Genomic DNA, 20,351 nt, shown 5'->3' on the forward strand with positions numbered 1-20,351 from the left:
GTCGAAAGAAACGAAATATTCGCTAGAGCTTCGAAGGGGTAACATTAATCGTCACACGTACACACAGAGGTGATATTTGTGCTCGGTCTTATTGTCGTGATTTACATTTAGAAGAAAACGTGGCGTACAGGGGACGTTTGTGCTGTCAGGATAACACGTCTTTCCGTGTATGTAACACTGCGTGAAAATAATTTCTATACGTATAAATATGTATGCGTCCGTGGCTTGGCTGAAGAGAAACCTACGTCAAACGCCATTAAATCCGATGCTGGAAGCTCCTACAAAATCTTTAGTTTGCGGTAAGATTGCAATGTCGATGTTAGGTCACCGAATAATTACAATTTTAAAAGTTTTCCATATGCAAATACTATCTCGAACTTAGTCTTCTCTTAATAAACATACCACGTCAAACGAAATCAATCACTCTCAGGCTTCGAACATCGAACGAAAGAATTTTAAATTCAAGGTTCGATTGAGATTGTCGTGTAAAATTGGTTCGATTCGAAATTTAAAAGGAGGTTACACGTATGTTATCTATTGTTGTTTCGTATTTTATCCAGTTTGCGAGGAGCTTTTCGTTCCGTAACATCGAACGATCAGAGAAACGTCAAGTTACATTCGCGTTAATCGCGTTATCCGCGAGTTTAACAGGGTTTGAGGAAAATTGTACGCAGCGAATTCTTCGGCCGAACCACGAACGCAATAAAGGGCAAATCTCGTGGAAGACGTGAAGGAGAAGGTGGTCTGCGAGTGTGTCTGCTTTGTATCAAAGTAGACGAAGAGTTAATGCGACACCGTCGTCCGTAATCTCGTTTTGCTAACCGCGTTTCCTGGATCGTTTAGAAGCTACTCCGGGCCGGTTAGCAAAACCGCGTTTCCTGATTCTTGTTGCCTACACGGGCGTGGGAGGCGTCGGACAGGCTCCCAAGGAACATTAATTTAGCGCAGCGACGCGGCAAATCTGCCTCCCGCGTGAAAAAAATTTCGATTAAACGACGTTTCGCGCGGAGAACTGATAACGTTAACCGATATCGTTCAACGTGAAAATTTCCGCCCGCTGAAACGTAAATATATTCAATCGTCGATACGAAACACGCGATACTGTTAATTTACGAAAAGATCAAGCGCCTTCGAACCGTTAGCCAACGTTTCTGGATCGTTTAATACCAACGCGAGCGTCTGACACAGCGTTGATTATTGGAAAATTTAATACGCGAAATATCCAATGTGAAATTAATTGCGGTGCAAAGTAAACGACGACGCTACTTAACGTAAAAGTTATCTTGCTCATGAATAATTCCCGTTATTAAAAGCCTTTTTGGTTGGATAATTGGAATATTTCTTAATCGATAGAAAAAACGTAACGTCAGTGGCAATTATTTAATTTAACGATTACGAGAGATTTAATCATCGGTGTAAAATACGTAATGCCGAATATTTAATTATTTAATTAATCGTGGTATTCAAGGTAATAATTGTCTCGATCGCGATTCGTATTATTACCCTCGATCGTTAGCAAGAATGTAATTATTTAGTTAAAACATGTAGACGAGGGAATTAATTATCGTTCGATAGCTTCGAGTATCGAACCCGTCAAAGAAGCGTCGACACACACTTTAGAATCACTTCGCAGCCTTCGCAAGACTCTTCGAGATCGTTCAAGACATGGTACACAAGTTCAATCCAATCACGATCCATGAAGTATCACTTAGAACACCCCTCGGAAAGACAAAGGAGAAACCGGCAGCGAAAAGATTAATCTCCATTCTCTACCCTTCATTCATCCATGCAGAGTAACGCGACTTTCTCCCCGCCGTTCCACGAGATTTTCCACGAACACTCAAAAACGAACGACGGAATAAAGAGCCGCGCCGCTGAATCAACCCTTAAACCGGTCTCTCGGCGCACTTCGTTAAAGCGTCCCGCAACGTAGATCGAAAATGAAAAAGGAAACGCGAGAGATCGATTAATCTCCGTCGCGAAGCTCCCCCGGAGCGTTTCACGAAATATTAAAAAATAGAAGATTCCCAACGAGAACGGAACATTAAACAACCCTTCGAAGAACTCCCTGGGGAAAGGTCGTTACTTCATTAACCCCTTATTAAAAGATAACGAATGCTTCTCGCCTCGAGTTTCTTCTACCGAACTACCAAAGTATAATTCGCTTCTCTTTGATTACGTATATTAAAAAAAAAAAAACAACTAATTATACGTTGAATTATAAATTCTTTTATTCGAATACGCGTTTGGTAAAAGTTATTTTCGTACGACCGGGGACGACGGAAAAACGAAGGACGAATTCTAATGTCGAAGGGATGAAATCGTCACGTACCAGCGAGAGTCCGGTTCGAGAGTCGATCAAGGGCGCGGGGCAGATGGGAGGGAGAGTGTGATCAGCCAATTGTGGAGAAAATTTACTCACGATTGTGTGGCACGTTTCGGCGGTGCGGCAGGACTGTCGTCGAGGGTGGAAAAGCACGTCGGACCGGCCGCGAAAGAGGCTCGCTCCACTCTCGACGCGCATCGCGCAGACGTGCTTCTCCAACCCCCTCTGCGTTTACGTGTACACACGGCGAACGATCAACGGGGGGACAGAACGGAGATCGCTGGCGGTTTTCCTGCGACTGGTAGCGGAACAGAAGGGCCGAGACGCGAATGGATTAACTTGTAACGGTGTCACCGGGAAACGCGACTAAATCCACGCAACTTCAACCTGAAAGTACCTGTACCCCATCCAGAAACAAAGAAATAAGAATCGTATTTGTCGAGGAAAAGCATTATTCGAACAACCACTGTATCTGCAATCTTTGACACGTCACTGTTTTCGAACAATTTGAGCATGAAACGCGACTAAATACAAGCTAAAAGTACCTGTACCATCTACCACTAGTTGACAAGTCGAAAATAGAGAAATAAGAATCGTATTTGTCGAGGAGAAGCATTATTCGAACAACCACTGTATCTGCAATCTTTGACACGTCACTGATTTCGAACAATTTGAGCATGAAACGCGACTAAATACAAGCTAAAAGTACCTGTACCATCTACCACTAGTTGACAAGCCGAAAATAGAGAAATAAGAATCGTATTTGTCGAGGAGAAGCATTATTCGAACAACCACTGTATCTGCAATCTTTGACACGTCACTGTTTTCGAACAATTTGAGCATGAAACGCGACTAAATTCATGCAAATATAAGCTAAAAGTACCTGTACCATCTACCACTAGTTGACAAGCCGAAAATAGAGAAATAAGAATCGTATTTGTCGAAGGAAAGCATTATTCGAACAACCACTGTATCTGCAATCTTTGACACGTCACTGTTTTCGAACAATTTGAGCATGAAACGCGACTAAATTCATGCAAATATAAGCTAAAAGTACCTGTACCATCTACCACTAGTTGACAAGCCGAAAATAGAGAAATAAGAATCGTATTTGTCGAAGGAAAGCATTATTCGAACAACCACTGTATCTGCAATCTTTGACACGTTACTGTTTTCGAACAATTTGAGCATGAAACGCGACTAAATTCATGCAAATATAAGCTAAAAGTACCTGTACCATCTACCACTAGTTGACAAGCCGAAAATAGAGAAATAAGAATCGTATTTGTCGAAGGAAAGCATTATTCGAACAACCACTGTATCTGCAATCTTTGACACGTCACTGTTTTCGAACAATTTGAGCATGAAACGCGACTAAATTCATGAAAATATAAGCTAAAAGTACCTGTACCATCTACCACTAGTTGACAAGCCGAAAATAGAGAAATAAGAATCGTATTTGTCGAAGGAAAGCATTATTCGAACAACCACTGTATCTGCAATCTTTGACACGTCACTGTTTTCGAACAATTTGAGCATGAAACGCGACTAAATTCATGCAAATATAAGCTAAAAGTACCTGTACCATCTACCACTAGTTGACAAGCCGAAAATAGAGAAATAAGAATCGTATTTGTCGAAGGAAAGCATTATTCGAACAACCACTGTATCTGTCATCTTTGGCACGCCATTGTTTTGGAAAAGTTTGAATATGCGAGGACTTCTTTGACATAATAAATAAGCGTCATTTTGGATTCTAAGATTGTCTGAGAAAGTCACAACTTGGAAATGTAAGATAAAGTACCCAGTACCATGTATCGAAAAAGAAAAGATGGAGGTAAGGGCCTCAAGCGGCCATATTGGCTAAAGTATCGTTCGAACGATCACTGGTATTTACCGACCTTCCTACGCCACTGTTTCAGAACAGCTGCGTGTTGTAACGAACACTCGAACGTCTTTTTTTTTTAAAGAAGTTGCAGCTTGCAAGAGTGTCACAGTACACGCGAACCTACGCAAATATAAAGTAAGGCTACCGGTAGGTTGCACTTCTAGAAAGAAAGTATGAAAATAAGAGGCCCCAGCGGTCACATTCGTAATAGGGAAGCATTGTTTGGACAGCCACGGTATCTACGATCTTGCTACGCCACTGTTTCGAGACAATTACGATATATGAAGACTCCATGGGAAGTAAGAGGAACGTCAACTCGAACAAATTTTGAATTTAACGTTTCTATGTTTCGTCAGTTTCTATCAATTAAGGTGCTGAGTATAATAATTATCATATTTCGTTTATGTCTGCGCGTATTTCGAAAAAGAAGGATAATTTATATTAAATGATATAATACTTTTCACTCGCAACGTTCTCTATCTTCGCCTAAGGAGCGCTTAGCCCAGTTTCTCCACGCATCCTGCATGCAAAACCAAAATGAATGGATGGGTATGGTAAATTCCATTAAAATCACGCGGACCGGGAACAGCATTTTCCAACGCGGAAAGGAATGGATAATTTTCCAAAGAAGCGTAGCAAGTATTTAAAAAATTTTCTAAACGATTCACCGGGACCCGCGCCCCCTCGTTCGTCCGACAAATTTCCCTCGCGTACGGGAAAGAAAACTTTCCCCGATTAGGAAAGTTTCAGATCAAATTTATAGACAATAAACCGCGTGAATTTTTAACGATGCGTGGCCTAACGCGTTTGCATCGAAAATGTCAACTCTTAAAAGTGACTCTTCGCGTGGCGAAATGTTCCTCTCGCCAGCGAGACTGAAAATTCGATTTAAATTGAAATGGTCCTTTAAAGAGGAAATTTTCGACGGCTCGGGTTCCCCTCGCTATTCGAGACCGTTTTGCAACGCGTTGAAAATAGAAAAGAAATTCGAGCGTAACAGTTTCGAGTACTTTCCGAGTAAGTTTAACTCGTCGGCGTATGCTAGGAATATTCAACATCTCAAAAATGTGTTTTCCGAACAAAACGTTCGCGGCTGAAATGTTTCCAGCCGAAGAACATCGTTCTTTCCTATGTTTCGAAGTACTTGCTACGAAATAAATAATATTCCCGAACGACGATGCCCTTAAGACATTTTCCAATTTAAGCAACATTTAAAGAACGTTTTATCGTGCTCCAAGAGAACGTAGTATATTTTAACGTCAAGCCACGCGAACATATTTTACAAAATATCCATATATGTATATTCAATAGGGTCGAAACGTAAGATTTTGATTTATTATGTCAACGATTACGCCCTCGTGGGGATCATCGACGGCTGAAAACATCGCGAACCCGATTGTTCGAGATTTATGATCCTCGTTGGCCTAAGTCTGGTGCGTGCAAGATAGTAGATCATCTTCGTATGCTTTCATCTTGGTGCATCTTGCATAGTTTGCGATTAAATCCCTTCAAATCCTCCGTGTTGGTTGTTGGCTCTAACTCCCACCCACGTAACTTACTTCCCTTTAGTGTCACGATTGAACTCTCCGTAGAATGCAACCTTTCCTCGAGCATCATCGTGTAACATTTCACCTATCTAGGTGTTTAGACCGTCATATTGCCGTGTCGCCCTACATTTTTACGTTTACGTCTTTCACGTATCATCCTCGTCGCGTTTCATTCACCCACGCTGACCTCGTACCTTTCCAATCTTCGGTGGTTTCTTTGTTTGACATCCGCAATATGGTTTATGGCTCCAGTTTATCATCTCGAGCATCATCCCTTACTCGGAAACTTCCAAAACCGTTTTCTTGTAATTTGATATTATAATAGAATCCATATCCGAGGAAGGACGAAACGTCGTATATTTTCAATCCCTGTACGCCTATATTTTACATCCAAAGTCTATTTAATTGGAGTTATAATCACAAAAAGCGCCCGGAATAAATTCCCTACCAAAGATAACTTTCGAAATATCATTAATGAAGGTATTAAACAGAAGTAAGCTAAGATACGAGCTTTGAGGCACCCCGGATGAAATATTAATATTCCTAGGGAAGAAATTCTGCACTTTAATTAACCGTGGACTTTTCGTAAAGAAACTGGAAATCTAAGACAGAAAATTACGTTCAACTTTTATATTAGGATGGACTTGTAGGTTGGAAAATCAAGATCTTCCCGAAAATCGTTTCGTCGCGTTAGACGTGTAATGGAGGGACATAATACCAGATAAGCCGTAATACTAATCGTCTCGATAAAAAGCTCTCTTGTTTATCAGGAATAAAGTTTTTGCTACAGTCCCCGTAAATTCCATCGCATTATTCCTCTGCCCCAACATTCTGGCTGGCTGAACACGCGGCAAAGATGGATTCCACGTCTCGGCTGTCTTGTCTACGACGTCCTTGCCTCAAAGACTCCTACCTATTCGTTTAATTTACTCCCTTCCAATTTGTCTTCGCATACCAAGAATACTCCCAATCACAAGAATCGCTCTAAACCATTCTATGCATTACGTCTCCACTCGCTTGTTTCATTTAACGATAATGAAACCTAATAAAACTTGAATTTGATTCCTGCAAAACGGTCCAAGCACGAAATTATACAACTTTACGCCAACGCGCGAGCATCCGAGCCGACTCTAGCGGCGGCTCGATTTTGAAATTTCAATCAGTCTCCGAGTAATTAATTAAATTGTTCCGGGGGAAACGAATATTCGACGAATTTTCCGGTCGACTGCACATAATTATCCGATCGACTACCCGTATCTCAAAAACGATTTCGACTTCGATGATCTATTACGCTATTAATCAAACCGGGTGAGAGACTCGGGGGAATTATAATAAATTTCAACTCGTGACCTCCGGAGTCGCTCGTACGAAACAAATCGATCTCTGCAACGAAAGTTTCGTATTTGAAAAGAATTTTGTCTACGTATGATAAACGATAAAAAATGTAAAGAAAAGTCGAAATACTCCGTGATCGATTCCAAACCCTTAAATGACGATCGATCGTGCGCTAGCAGCGTTCAAAATTCATCCCCTTTTATCGCGTGGAGGGAGCTGAGGATAACCAGGCGCGATAAACACTCGGTTCGATCATCTAATTAAAAAGTTGCTAGGAGAGAGAACGACGCGGCGTGGCGTCTTCGCGTTACTCGTGAATCTTTCATGTGTCTCCGGGTACGGTCCATCGCGACGCCAGACGCTCCAGCTGCTCCCAAAGAGCGCCGTGGAGAACGGAAGTTTCACAAGGAGCAACGAAAGATCGATGGTCCGTCGGGGCGCGAAGGTTCGAAACAACATTCTTCATTTCGGTGCCCGGGGCTTGGTCGTCGGTTCTCGTTCGCCCGTTGCGAAACTTGACGTCGTTACTACCCCCGTTGCTTTCCATCCAGCAACACCGAGCATTTTGTCGCGTTCCTCAGCCGGAAACTCCGACGGTTACTTTCGAAACTCGTTGGTAATTAAAAAACAAAAGGATTCCTGGGAAAACTTGGTCGTCGAAATCGTGGGAGCTTTTGATGCAAAAGCAGAAGTAGACTCGCGATCGAGAAGTTTGATTTTTATTTGTTCCGCGAAGAAGTATACGGGATGAATCTTGAGAATACAAACTCGCTTCTCGAAAGGAAAATTACGCATATTTTTTCATGGATAACTCGATCTTAAACATATAGTTGCAACACGATGGAAAAGGAGTAAGCGAGGATGAAGAAAATAATAAAATGGAACTCTAGCCAGGTCCAAAGTAAAAGCAACAAATTGCCACGTGCCTCGACGCGGATATACTGGCGACCATGAATTCAAAACTACCTCTTTAGTGATTACATTATACAATTATACGGACAGCCATTGTCACTTACATATTTATTAGCTGTAAATAAGTTCGTGTGGCGTTATGGGTACTACGAACGAATTATTGAGGAAATAGAAAAATTTTAACGAATCGTTGATTTTTATATTCCTTTTTGTCTTCGACTCAGTATATAAAATTAACCCTCCTACGATTCGGTATATAGATTTTCTTTTTATGAAAGCTCTAGATTACTTCAAGGGTCGAGTAAGGAGTATGTACGACTAGATTTATAAATTTGGAAAAACTTTTTGTTTTGACCTACACGAGGGAGGGGATGGATTTGGTCAAAAAGTTAGAATTTCATTTCACTCAAAAAGATCCTTCGATGTAGCGCGATGGAAAGTTTAAAAGAGACCTGTAAAGTTTACTCGGACTCCTTATCGAAAAGTTTTAAAAGAACTACGAAATAAGAGAAACCCATCGTCCGAGACTAATTCGATTAAATTACAGTTGACAAAGAAATATCGGACGATGGAAACTTCTATCGGAAAAAACGAAATTGATAACATTTTTGGTCGACGCTCGAAGGTTAGCGACAGAGAATTTTGGAGACCTGTGTTAGAAATTTCTCATCAATGATATTCAGGGTGTTTGGCCACCCCTGGGAAAAATTTTAATGAGGGACTCTAGAGGCCAAAATAAGACGAAAATCAAGAATACCAATTTCTTGATGGAGGCTTCGTTGGAAGTTTATTAACGTTTAAACTTCTGCACCTTCTCGAATTTTTTTCTTGAAAATGCGTAGAATTTCGGGGGTATGTGTAATGACCAAAAATTATTACAATTGACCCCTGCAACTGAAAATAATTTTTTAAAAACGATTTGAAATTTTTTTTTTTCGTCGTAAAATTTCACACCTTCTCGAATTTTTTTCTCGAAAATGGTTAGGATTTCGAAGGTATGTCTGTTGACCAAAAATGCTTGCAATTGACCCCTGCAACTAAAAATAATTTTTCCAAGACGATTTGAAATTTTTTTTTCCGTCGAAAAATTTCACACCTTCTCGAATTTTTTTCTCGAAAATGGTTAGGATTTCGAAGGTATGTCTGTTGACCAAAAATGCTTGCAATTGACCCCTGCAACTAAAAATAATTTTTCCAAGACGATTTGAAATTTTTTTTTTCCGTCGAAAAATTTCACACCTTCTCGAATTTTTTCCTGGAAAGTGGGTAGGATTTCGGGGGTATATATAATGACCAAAAATGATTGTAATTGACCCCCGCAACCGAAAATAATTTTTCCAGAACGATTTGAAATTTTTTTTTTCGTCGAAAAATTTCACACCTTCTCGAATTTTTTCCTGGAAAGTGGGTAGGATTTCGGGGGTATATATAATGACCAAAAATGATTGTAATTGACCCCCGCAACCGAAAATAATTTTTCCAGAACGATTTGAAATTTTTTTTTTCGTCGTAAAATTTCACACCTTCTCGAATTTTTTTCTCGAAAATGGTTAGGATTTCGAAGGTATGTCTATTCACCAAAAATGATTGTAATTGACCCCCGCAATCGAAAATAATTTTTCCAAAACGATTTAAAATTTTTTTTTTTCGTCGTAAAATTTCACACCTTCTCGAATTTTTTTCTCGAAAATGGTTAGGATTTCGAAGGTATGTCTATTCACCAAAAATGATTGCAATTGATCCCTGCAACTAAAAATAATTTTTCCAAGACGATTTGAAATTTTTTTTTCCGTCGTAAAATTTCACACCTTCTCGAATTTTTTTCTCGAAAATGGTTAGGATTTCGAAGGTATGTCTATTCACCAAAAATGCTTGCAATTGATCCCTGCAACTAAAAATAATTTTTCCAAGACGATTTGAAATTTTTTTTTCCGTCGAAAAATTTCACACCTTCTCGAATTTTTTTCTCGAAAATGGTTAGGATTTCGAAGGTATATCTGTTGACCAAAAATGCTTGCAATTGACCCCTGCAACTAAAAATAATTTTTCCAAGACGATTTGAAATTTTTTTTTCCGTCGAAAAATTTCACACCTTCTCGAATTTTTTTCTGGAAAGTAGATAGGATTTCGGGGGTATATATAATGACCAAAAATGATTGTAATTGACCCCCGCAACCGAAAATAATTTTTCCAGAACGATTTGAAATTTTTTTTTTCGTCGTAAAATTTCACACCTTCTCGAATTTTTTTCTCGAAAATGGTTAGGATTTCGAAGGTATGTCTGTTGACCAAAAATGCTTGCAATTGACCCCTGCAACTAAAAATAATTTTTCCAAGACGATTTGAAATTTTTTTTTCCGTCGAAAAATTTCACACCTTCTCGAATTTTTTTCTGGAAAGTGGGTAGGATTTCGGGGGTATATATAATGACCAAAAATGATTGTAATTGACCCCCGCAACCGAAAATAATTTTTCCAGAACGATTAGAAATTTTTGAATTTAATCGTTAATAACTTTTTAACGAAGCCTCAATCAACAAATTGGTATTCTTGATTTTCATCTTATTTTGGCCTCTAGAATCCGCCATTAAAATTTTCCCCAGGGGTGGCCGAACACCCTGTATAGTACATAAACATTGCCAGATACTCTTTATAAATAATTTTATCTCAGATGGTCACGATTGTATTTATACCAAAAGAGTGCAAACCTACGAGATACGTACTTACACCGTGCAACTCTCACAGTAATGATTCTTAAAACGAGCCCCCTCAGACGTGATTCGTAAATTGATCTATGCCTCCCAAACTGGGGAGGAGCCTTCTTGGACTAAAGCTGTACGAAAAATGAACGTGTCAAAAAAAGTTTGAATAAACTCGAATGTACGAATGGACCGTGCCAAAGGATGGTTGGTACGAGCTGATTATTTGCAATATTTTATAGAAATTAACGAATATCGTTGGGTCTGGAGGAAAGGGTAACGATCGTGGTGTCAAGGTGCAAAGAGGCAAAGAAAGAGAGAAAACGGAAGATATACGTAGATTCGGGCCGAGGTAACGATTACTCGAGCGAGCTCATGGGGGATTTTAATAAGGAAACGAGAGCTTATTCATATCCGTGGACGGCGCAGGCGCCAGAAAGCCACCTGTAGCCCCAGCTTCCAATCAATACATCACAGAGGCATATCGTGCAGCTTTTCAGGTAGCAATGTCTATGTACGCGCAGTAGGCGCATATACCAGCGGACGCGTAGCTGCTCCGGGAAGCCAGGAGTCGCCTGTTGCTGGCGCACCGGCCGCGCCGATTCGATCCGACTTCTATGCTTCGATTTCAGCCCCGTCGATCTGCTCCGCTTTGACGCACCCTGTCACCAGAGTCCGTCGAAAACGACACGATACATCGCGCTCTAAGGCCGACAGACGGATGATCCATGTTCGGGTCCCGGGAAATCAATGTAGGTCGCGTTTCGAATCGTTCCTATCGAATATTGGCTGACCACCCACGAAGGCCAACGGCATTCCGAAAGCAATCACGTAATTTTCGATTCTCGTCGGTCGCTAATTGACGAGGCATTCTAATTTAAAACGTTATTATTAGAATTTCCGTTTGCAATTACGCGAAAGATTCTATGAATGTTCGATCGCGACGGTGGTGGGATTCTTTCAAACTCGGGAGTCGATTCTCGAAAGGAATCGACCGGTTCTCTGCGATACTCGATTCGGAGGATCGTGTCAGCCCGTTGTTTTCGAATGCGTTCAAGATGGAAATATATCGACGAATGCCAAGATCAGCGACAAAATTGGACTTTTCGTATTAAAAAGTCGTATTACATTCTTGCGAATCGAATACAATTTCAAACGAGGTCGCGTATTCGATTTGCAAGAAGGTAATACGATTTTTTAAAACGAAGAGTCCAATTTTGTCGCTGATCTCGACAATGGTGTTACCAATGTTTCTCATTTTCGAATAGAACTATGTTTCCTTATGTAATATAAAAATTCGAACAGAATATCGCACGACGGAATAACGGACTTTCGAAGCGTACGTTCGATCTTCATCCGTCGATAAAAGAGGGAAGCTATTTTACGATCCACGTTGCGCTTCGTACGTACCGGGAGTCGAAAATGCAAACTCTCGATCGTCGGGAATTTGCGTGCAAGTTCGAGGGCATGTATTATTCATTAAAAGACGAAAAAAAATCGGTGTTCGGTATAATGCTGTTCGCTGTACCGCATAAATTTATACAAAGGTTCCCGACGATCGTTCGTCTTTCTTTTCAGACGCCCGGTGTGCACGATACAACGTAAATCGATGTTCGATGCGTGCGTATATAGACCGCGAAAAACAACGGGAAAAAAACATGGGATCCGATGACGCCACGAATATTCGTGCGCGGGATTTGTTACACTCGCGATTCGTACGTTGAAAACAAAATACAATAGTGAGTATCGCCTAATTTCGGTGAAGCTGCGTCATTAGGGGCACTGGCTGCTTGCAATGTAGGTCGAGAATGGGGGAAAAAATGGCACGATTGTCTCGAATAAATTTTCAATACAGCGAAAACCGGAAAACTACCCCGGAAAAATAAGACAGAAGCTTCTCATTCATTGAGCGTATATACATATACCGCGTTCTCCTTGGCACCTCACGTGTTACTAATAAAAACGCGTATGCGCCGTATTATTAAAGTAGAACGTAAACATTGGTGTTAGTATCGTCGAGAAGAATCGAAGGAATCGCTTTTAGAGAAGTTTTTAAAATTCAATATTATATTGGAGCCGAAGAAAGAAATAAAAACAGCTTCGAAGGATCTTCGAGGAAAAATACACATTCTATAAACGATGAAAATATAGTGTGTGAAAGGAGATTGTAAGAGGCAAGGAAAGACATTGGTATTGCAAAAAGGAAAGTCTACGAACGGATGGACAAAATTAAAGATGTAGATTCGTGTATTTATAGTCATGAAAATTAGATTGGTTCGGGTAATTTATGGCTGAAAACTTTCTTAAACCTATTCTCTCGTAGCAAGCTCTGATCGATATCGATCGGGAATAGAGACTGCATCAAAGTTTCGTAATTAGATGGTCGCTGTTACGGTCTCCGATCGAAACGTCCAAGTCGATATTTTCTTTGTACCGGTGTTATCTATTACTGGAACAAATGGTTTGTAATTTAACTTATTGAATGCTCGAACCTCCAGATCCTCCATCACAATATAAGCTATACAGTGGCGACAAGGGAGATCCCATGGGGGATAATATATATTTTTTTTCCTGAAAACGACTACCACAAGTTGGCCGAAACGTCGGGAAAATATACTATCGTTCAGAACTGACGTTCTTATTTCCTTCTTTTTCGGTACACCGCGACACAAGGGTTGGCACGAAGACTAATATCGAATTTTGAAACTTCATCGCACCGAGTAATAAAAAGAACGAAGTAACAGGACAATTTTTAACGAATGTTTATAGAGAAACCACGGAAGTTTCAAACTTCCTTTCGATGTTTGCGAATTATCAAAACATCCAAGGAAAGTTCCAACTAAAAATTACTGTTTCCAGCCATTTTCCAATCGACTGTGTACATTGCAACGTTATGTTATTCGATTTTATTTTCATCTCTGATGATTGTTATGTGGTCCTTTGAACGACTATCTTCTGATGGAGGCTTCGTTAAAAAGTTATTAACAATTAAATTCAAAAATTTCAAATCGTTCTGGAAAAATTATTGTCGGTTGCGGGGGTCAATTACAATCATTTTTGGTGAATAGACATACCCCCGAAATCCTATCCACTTTCTAGAAAAAAATTCGAGAAGGTGTGAAATTTTTCGACGGAAAAAAAAAATTTCAAATCGTTTTGGAAAAATTATTTTTAGTTGCAAAGGTCAATTGCAAGCATTTTTGGTCAACAGACATACCCCCGAAATCCTACTCAGTTTCGAGAAAAAAATTCCTTACCGAAAATATCATGTCTGACCATACCGTTGAGATGTTTCCCTGAAATTTCATGCGTATGTTTAAAACATCATAACTTCTGAACGGCTTGAAGGATTTTGATGTTTGAAGAAGCAAACGACGCGTATTTTAATGAAGAATATGTAGAAATTCTAAGAATATTCGAAAAGTTGGTCCTTGACCCCGAAAAATGAGAAAAACCCCATAAAAATGGTCCAATTTTCAAACAGCCATAACTCCTATAATAGTGAATATATTTCAATGAAACTTTTTTCTGAAGTAGAGCTCATGGGTACCTACAGAAGAGTATTAGACAACTTTTCTGTAGGGCGTCAAACAAAATTACTAAAAATGATAAAGGAATTTTTAAGAAAAATCGACAGGAGGTAGGTGCTGAAATTTTTCGGCGAAATTGAAAAGTTTCAAATCATTCTGGTATTGGCGGAACTTTAAACATTAATAACTTCTTAACGTAGCTACCATCAACAAATTGGTATTCATGATTTTCGTCTTATTTTGGCCTCTAAAATCCCCCATTAAAATTTTTCTCAGGGGTGGCCGAACACCCTGTATATTCCAAGCTACGTTGCCCAACCGTTTGTTACTCGCGGTAGTAGGTGTAGGGAGAGTATTATACGGCCCCTAAGTCCTAAATCCTTTCATGGTAACACCCGGCGGAGGTTTTCACGGTTCAAACACGCCGCGAAAGAGAAATGCCTGGTAACGCGGTTCGTACCGCTTTCTTCGTCGTGATTTCTCGTGTGCCGTGAAACCGCAGCCGTCCACGTATACACGTATGAAAGCAAATATTCACTATTGCGATATACGATACTCAAAGTATCGGCGAAGGTGGAACGTAGAATCGAACGCCGCAATATCTGCTTTGGCTGGCGTGGAAACGCGTACATACGAGCCATTATGCTTTGAGATTCTAATATCGGTCGCGGATGATTCCGGGTGAAAAAACGATGAAATTGGAACGCGTACTCCTCTGATAAAATTCAAAGTCTGAAACGTTACTCTACGTTCTCTACGGTCCATGAAGGCGCTTTTAGTTTCCTAAAGGTGCGTTGGAATGCGCTTGCTTTCGGTTTCTTTGAAAAAGCTTCGTAGCGAGCGAAGATAACGAACTAAAATCTCTTATGCTACCTCGTTTGCGAGTCTTGAACCCACGTTTTTTAAACGATCGATGACTCGAGACAGACTCGAGCGGAAGATTTGTGCTGTTATTTTCCCGGGGGAAAAACTCGAAGATAAAATCGCGAAGTGACGGAAGAAGATAGAAAAATGCACAATGGTTCGTCAAGATAGACGATCCAACGAACCGAGATACCGCTGTTATACGCGATATCCCGAAATCTATGTGGACGGAATTGAATTTCGCATTGTGCCGCGAACCTGCTCCTCCAAAGATCCAACAACGCGCGCAGAGGCATCGCTAACCGCGTTAATATCGGTTTCCAGGGGCAATCGAGCAAGGTCCGCCGTTGTACCTTGCCACTTGATGACGAGGGAAGGGTCTATATCTAAATATAACGTTCCGGCAAGGGCTCGTTCGGTCGAGGTAAACCTGGATAATATCGATTTCTCGACGTGCTCCTCCGCCGAATGTTCTACCAGTCGAGTTTCCATCCTGTTTATCCACGCAACGCAAACCATTCCAGGCTTTATCCGACACCTATCCGAGCCAATTAACGACGAATGGTAATTACTCGACCTATACAGATCCCTATCATCACGGACCAGGCATAGACTAATCGGTTGCAACACGGACTATTTTATCGACTGCACGTTGCATGTCACTCGCAACGTTACCGACTCAGAGAAGAATAAGACTGCAGCGGAACGCCGGGAATTATAATTGAATTTACCGATCGTCGATTATTTTAATCGCGGAAATGAATAGAAATCAGAGACTCAAAAGCTAAGAGAAATTTTAGAAACACTGCTCTAGGCTGTTATTACTGTCTCGGGGCAAAATCCAAATCCAAAATCGACTATGAGAATTAAAACTAAATGTGACGAAAATTATGATTTGATAATATCGACATATCAATCGCTTTGGGCCTGATGAGGAAGCTGTATTTATGCTAAACTACGCGAGGAAGATCGCAGCCATTAGCTCATATTATTTCTTATGTAATTAATTATTAAATAATTATATTATACAGTAACAAGTGATAAAATTAATTACATAGTAAATAATATGACCCAGGTCTCACCGCGAGGAGGTTGCTGCGAATGGAGACCCACCCTAGCCTCACCCCAACCACCCACCTTTGGCGAGGAATCCTAACATCTGAGAGAAAAGCGGTCGGAATTCGACCATTATTAGAAACTAACAATAAAAGAAAAATTATCAGAACAGCTGCTCGATAAACAGATCAAAAAACTAACAAAATCTCGATACATGTGTGGCAATCCACCACATGTTTTCTAGAAACGAAATTGAAATGTGCAACTGCACGTATGAACCTTGACTATTAGAATACCGATATGTATCTTCATAATCAATATGAACTTCATAATCGATATGAATCCCTCTTGAATAGGCACTTGTATTACAATAGTGCCTAATGAGACACTGAAGAACGAAGTTGAAAAGTGCAACTGCACGTATGAACCCAACCAGGTACAATATTAATATGTACCTTAATATTAATTGTCCCTACTTAAATATACGTTCGTGGCTCGGTGGTATTTATTAGAGCGCCGCGGAACACTCGTTTATCTTATAATCTATATACATTTATACTTATATTCTAACGCAATCCGTAAACGCATGAAGAAATATCAGAAAATATTTTCTTCTTGGTGTCTTTGTCAATCCCACGATGTTTTCCTAAAACATACGCTTAAATACAACAAATATAAATCATATAAAACAAAGAATTGGGGGGCAAATGTTGTCTTCTTGGTGCCTTTGATAGTTCCACGATGCTTTCCTGAAACATACACACAAATACAATAAATATAACTCAGATAAAACAAAGAAACGTGAAAAGAAATTACCTCTTTGGTGTCTTTGATAGCCCCATGATGCTTTCCTGAAACATACACACAAATACAATAAATATAACTCAGATAAAACGAAGAAATAGGAGAAAATGTTGTCTTCTTGGTGCCTTTGATGGTCACGCGATGCTTTCCTGAAACATACAAACAAATACAATAAATATAACTCAGATAAAACAAAGAAATATAAGAAGATATGTTCTTCTTGGTGAGTTTGTTCATCCCACGATGTTTCCCTGAAACATAAACAGAGGCAGTAAGTAATTGTATGAGATAATTACTTCCCTAAAAACGATATTTCCAATTAAAAAGCAATCGCGAATGGTAATTATTCGCAACGCTACTCTGAAAAGCAAACGCGAAAAATAGTAATTCGCAACTCTAAAGACAATCGCGAATCGTGTCTAGTCGCAACGCTACCCTGAAAAGGAAACGCGAAAAATAACAATCCGCAACTCTAAAAGCAAACGCGATTGTCGTATATTCGCGACTCTATTATAATAAAAATTTATTAACATATTGACTGCTGCCACGTTTAAATAAATTATTGCATGAAAAGTATAAATATATTGAACATATTCAATGATGTACCTGTTATTTTATTTTTATATTAAAAATGTTAGAGTTCGTTCCAAGTATTATTAAAGAATGTAAACTTGTGGTGGCAGTAAACATGTTAATATTCATATTGAAACCGCGAGTTGGCACGGTGGCTGGCATGTACGGTGCAATCATGTACAAAGTACATGCATACGTGAGCCAGCCAAATAAACAAACTAACTACAACACTACAGACGAGTTAAGTGACACGATAGTAACAGTAATGACTCTCCATTCTCATCCGAAGATGAAAATGAAGAGCCATTCGTTGCAGCCCACTCTTGAGACAGTTTGTCAGGGCCTCTTCGACTCCTGAGAGTCTCTTCTTTCTTCGGCGGTCCTGGCAAAGCCTGAAACTTAACACTAGGCTCGAGCACTCCGTGCAATACGCAGACCTCCAACAATTCAAGGAATTGTTATCGGAACACGTGTGGAGAAACTCGAGCGGGACGAGCGTTTCGAGGGGGCCTAATCGCGACCGCGAGCGCGAAGAACGACTTTAAAGTCGCAGGCGACTCCAAGAATGGAAAACAACACCAAAACAAACGGTAGAAACCGTTTAAATCGGGTAACTTTTCCACTCTTGAGATCGTAACTACAGGTACAGGACTGCCACGCGAAAATGTGCCTACCCGAATTACTAATGTGGACAGTCCTAACCTGACCCTACCTACTTAGGTCTAACACATACACACCAGAGAATAAGTTACCTACCTACCTAATCCTATATTTAAAAAATTGCAAAACTCATTCTCACAAACATACACTCCACGGTTCTCATTCTTAATGCCCGGGCGCGACCTAAACTAGAGAGGACTCCCCGGGGTTCCTCCGACACCCGGACATTGCAAACATTCACACTCTAAATGTACGTACCATTTCCTGAAATCGACTGACACGGGCTAGAGACCATTGCGTAATTTTATTATTCATACAGGTTGTTCGGTTACACCAGGGAAAAATTTCAATGGAGGATTCTAGAGGCCAAAATAGGACGAAAATCAAGAATACCAATTTGTTGATTAAGGCTTCGTTAGAGAGTTATCAACGTTTAAAGTTGCGCCTGTAGAATGGCAATCTGCGCACAACGCGTGCGCGCGATAGTGGTTCTCACTCAGCATGAGAAACTCTCAGTGACGAGTGAGAATCACTGTCACGCGTACGCAGCTGTTCGCAGATTGCCGTTCTACAGGTGGAAAACGTTAATAACTTTTTAACGAAGCCTCGATCAACAAATTGGTATTCTTGATTTTTGTCTTATTTTGCACTCTAGAATCTGTATAATATAAGATTGAAAATCTATTAAGCATTTGTTAATATTACAAATAAAGTCAAATAAATTGTATGTAAAAATTTGATATTATTATGACAACTGATAAAAATCAAATGTTGCAAAATTGTGTATGGATATTATAATTATAAAAATTTTTGAAACGACGCACTTCCACAGCCTAACCACAAACACACATATGTGGAGAGTACGTCGTGCACGATTCACTAACCAATGTCAGTCGCCAATTATACGTTATTATAAATTGTTATAAACTAAGTCATCGTGCCCGTTGCCTTCGATCATGCAAATAGCACCTGGGCATGTGCATGAACTTGGGCAACGAACACGGAAAGATTAATCTGAAAATCCTGACTAAAAAAAGTGGTTAATTAAATATAGCTAAACGATATTTCTTATTTAATTTTTGGACAAAATGACTCGACTTATATCTAATATATCAATAATAAAATATGTTAATATTGAAAAATATTATAATTAAAGAAGACTGTTATGATTTAAATTTAATTATTTAAAATGAAAGACTTTAATTGAGATTTTACAATAAAATAACTTACTTTGAAAATTGAAGGTATTTGAAACAGATTTATTAAATTATTATTTAAAAAATTCAACTATCCATGGTCGATTCTGTCGTCAAAGTAAATTTTTAAAAAGATCAAACTAGTATGCAATGTATGTTACTTTCAGTCAAAAATCGACCAGTCGCGAAATGTCTTCTTGCATGTAAAATACCATCATGTGATGTATTAAGAAAATAATCAATATTTAATAATTGTATTAATATTATAAAAATTACTGTATATTTAAACGTAATAAAACATTAATATAATGTTTTCACATTATATAAATTCATATTGTATTCAATCATATAATCCATATAAAGTTAATAAAAATATATTTTACAGAAATTGTTTTAAATATTTTAATAAAAATTTTATAATAATCATATTATATAATGTTTATTTTTAACATTAAAAAACTCGAATGCAAGAAGACCCCTAGCCTGCACTAAAAATATATAACAATTAATGTTATTATTCACGGGTATTTTTCAAACCCGCGGTCACTTAACTCGTCAAAAATACTAAGTATACAACTAGTCACCCGTGTTGTTTCGGATCTTTCATCCTACAACATGATTGAGGACCAGAGGAACGAAAATCACATGCGACTCACCAATGATGAACTAATATACCTCTGCGATGACTGCATGGCGGCGACGCTGGCCTGCTGGAAGTCATCAAACAAGTCATCCATCAGTCAGCATAGTCCTGCTGGTTTCCAGGGTGTAGAGATGAAATCTAGAAACTGTAAAGAATAAGGAAACAATTATAATCTGCTGTAAAAATTATAAACATTTCGTAATTTAATATAAAAGTCTTTACGTATTCAAAACTTACATCTTTCGCTCGTAGAGCATCGTCTAAAACTCCTCTTCAGCGATGCACTGACTCTAATACCGGAAACGAGTAATTCTACTTC

At 39.3% G+C, this 20,351-nt stretch overlaps 1 protein-coding gene across 5 annotated transcripts in view; it reads right to left on the bottom strand.

Moving 5' to 3' along the window:
• The window catches only part of Rsh (Rap GTPase activating protein radish), a 127,043-nt gene extending 124,585 nt beyond the window's left edge, over positions 1-2,458 (bottom strand). For 3 of the 5 annotated variants that reach the window (XM_076774358.1, XM_076774348.1, XM_076774339.1), the window contains exon 1: positions 2,423-2,458. The gene's annotated coding sequence lies outside the window, so the exon portion shown is untranslated. The remainder of the gene's footprint in view (positions 1-2,422) is intronic. The other 2 variants (XM_076774367.1, XM_076774376.1) reach the window with 2 other exon arrangements.
• Positions 2,459-20,351: the final 17,893 nt, after the last annotated feature.

Source organism: Colletes latitarsis, chromosome 2 (assembly GCF_051014445.1).
Source record: "Colletes latitarsis isolate SP2378_abdomen chromosome 2, iyColLati1, whole genome shotgun sequence".
Classification (NCBI taxonomy): domain Eukaryota; kingdom Metazoa; phylum Arthropoda; class Insecta; order Hymenoptera; family Colletidae; genus Colletes; species Colletes latitarsis.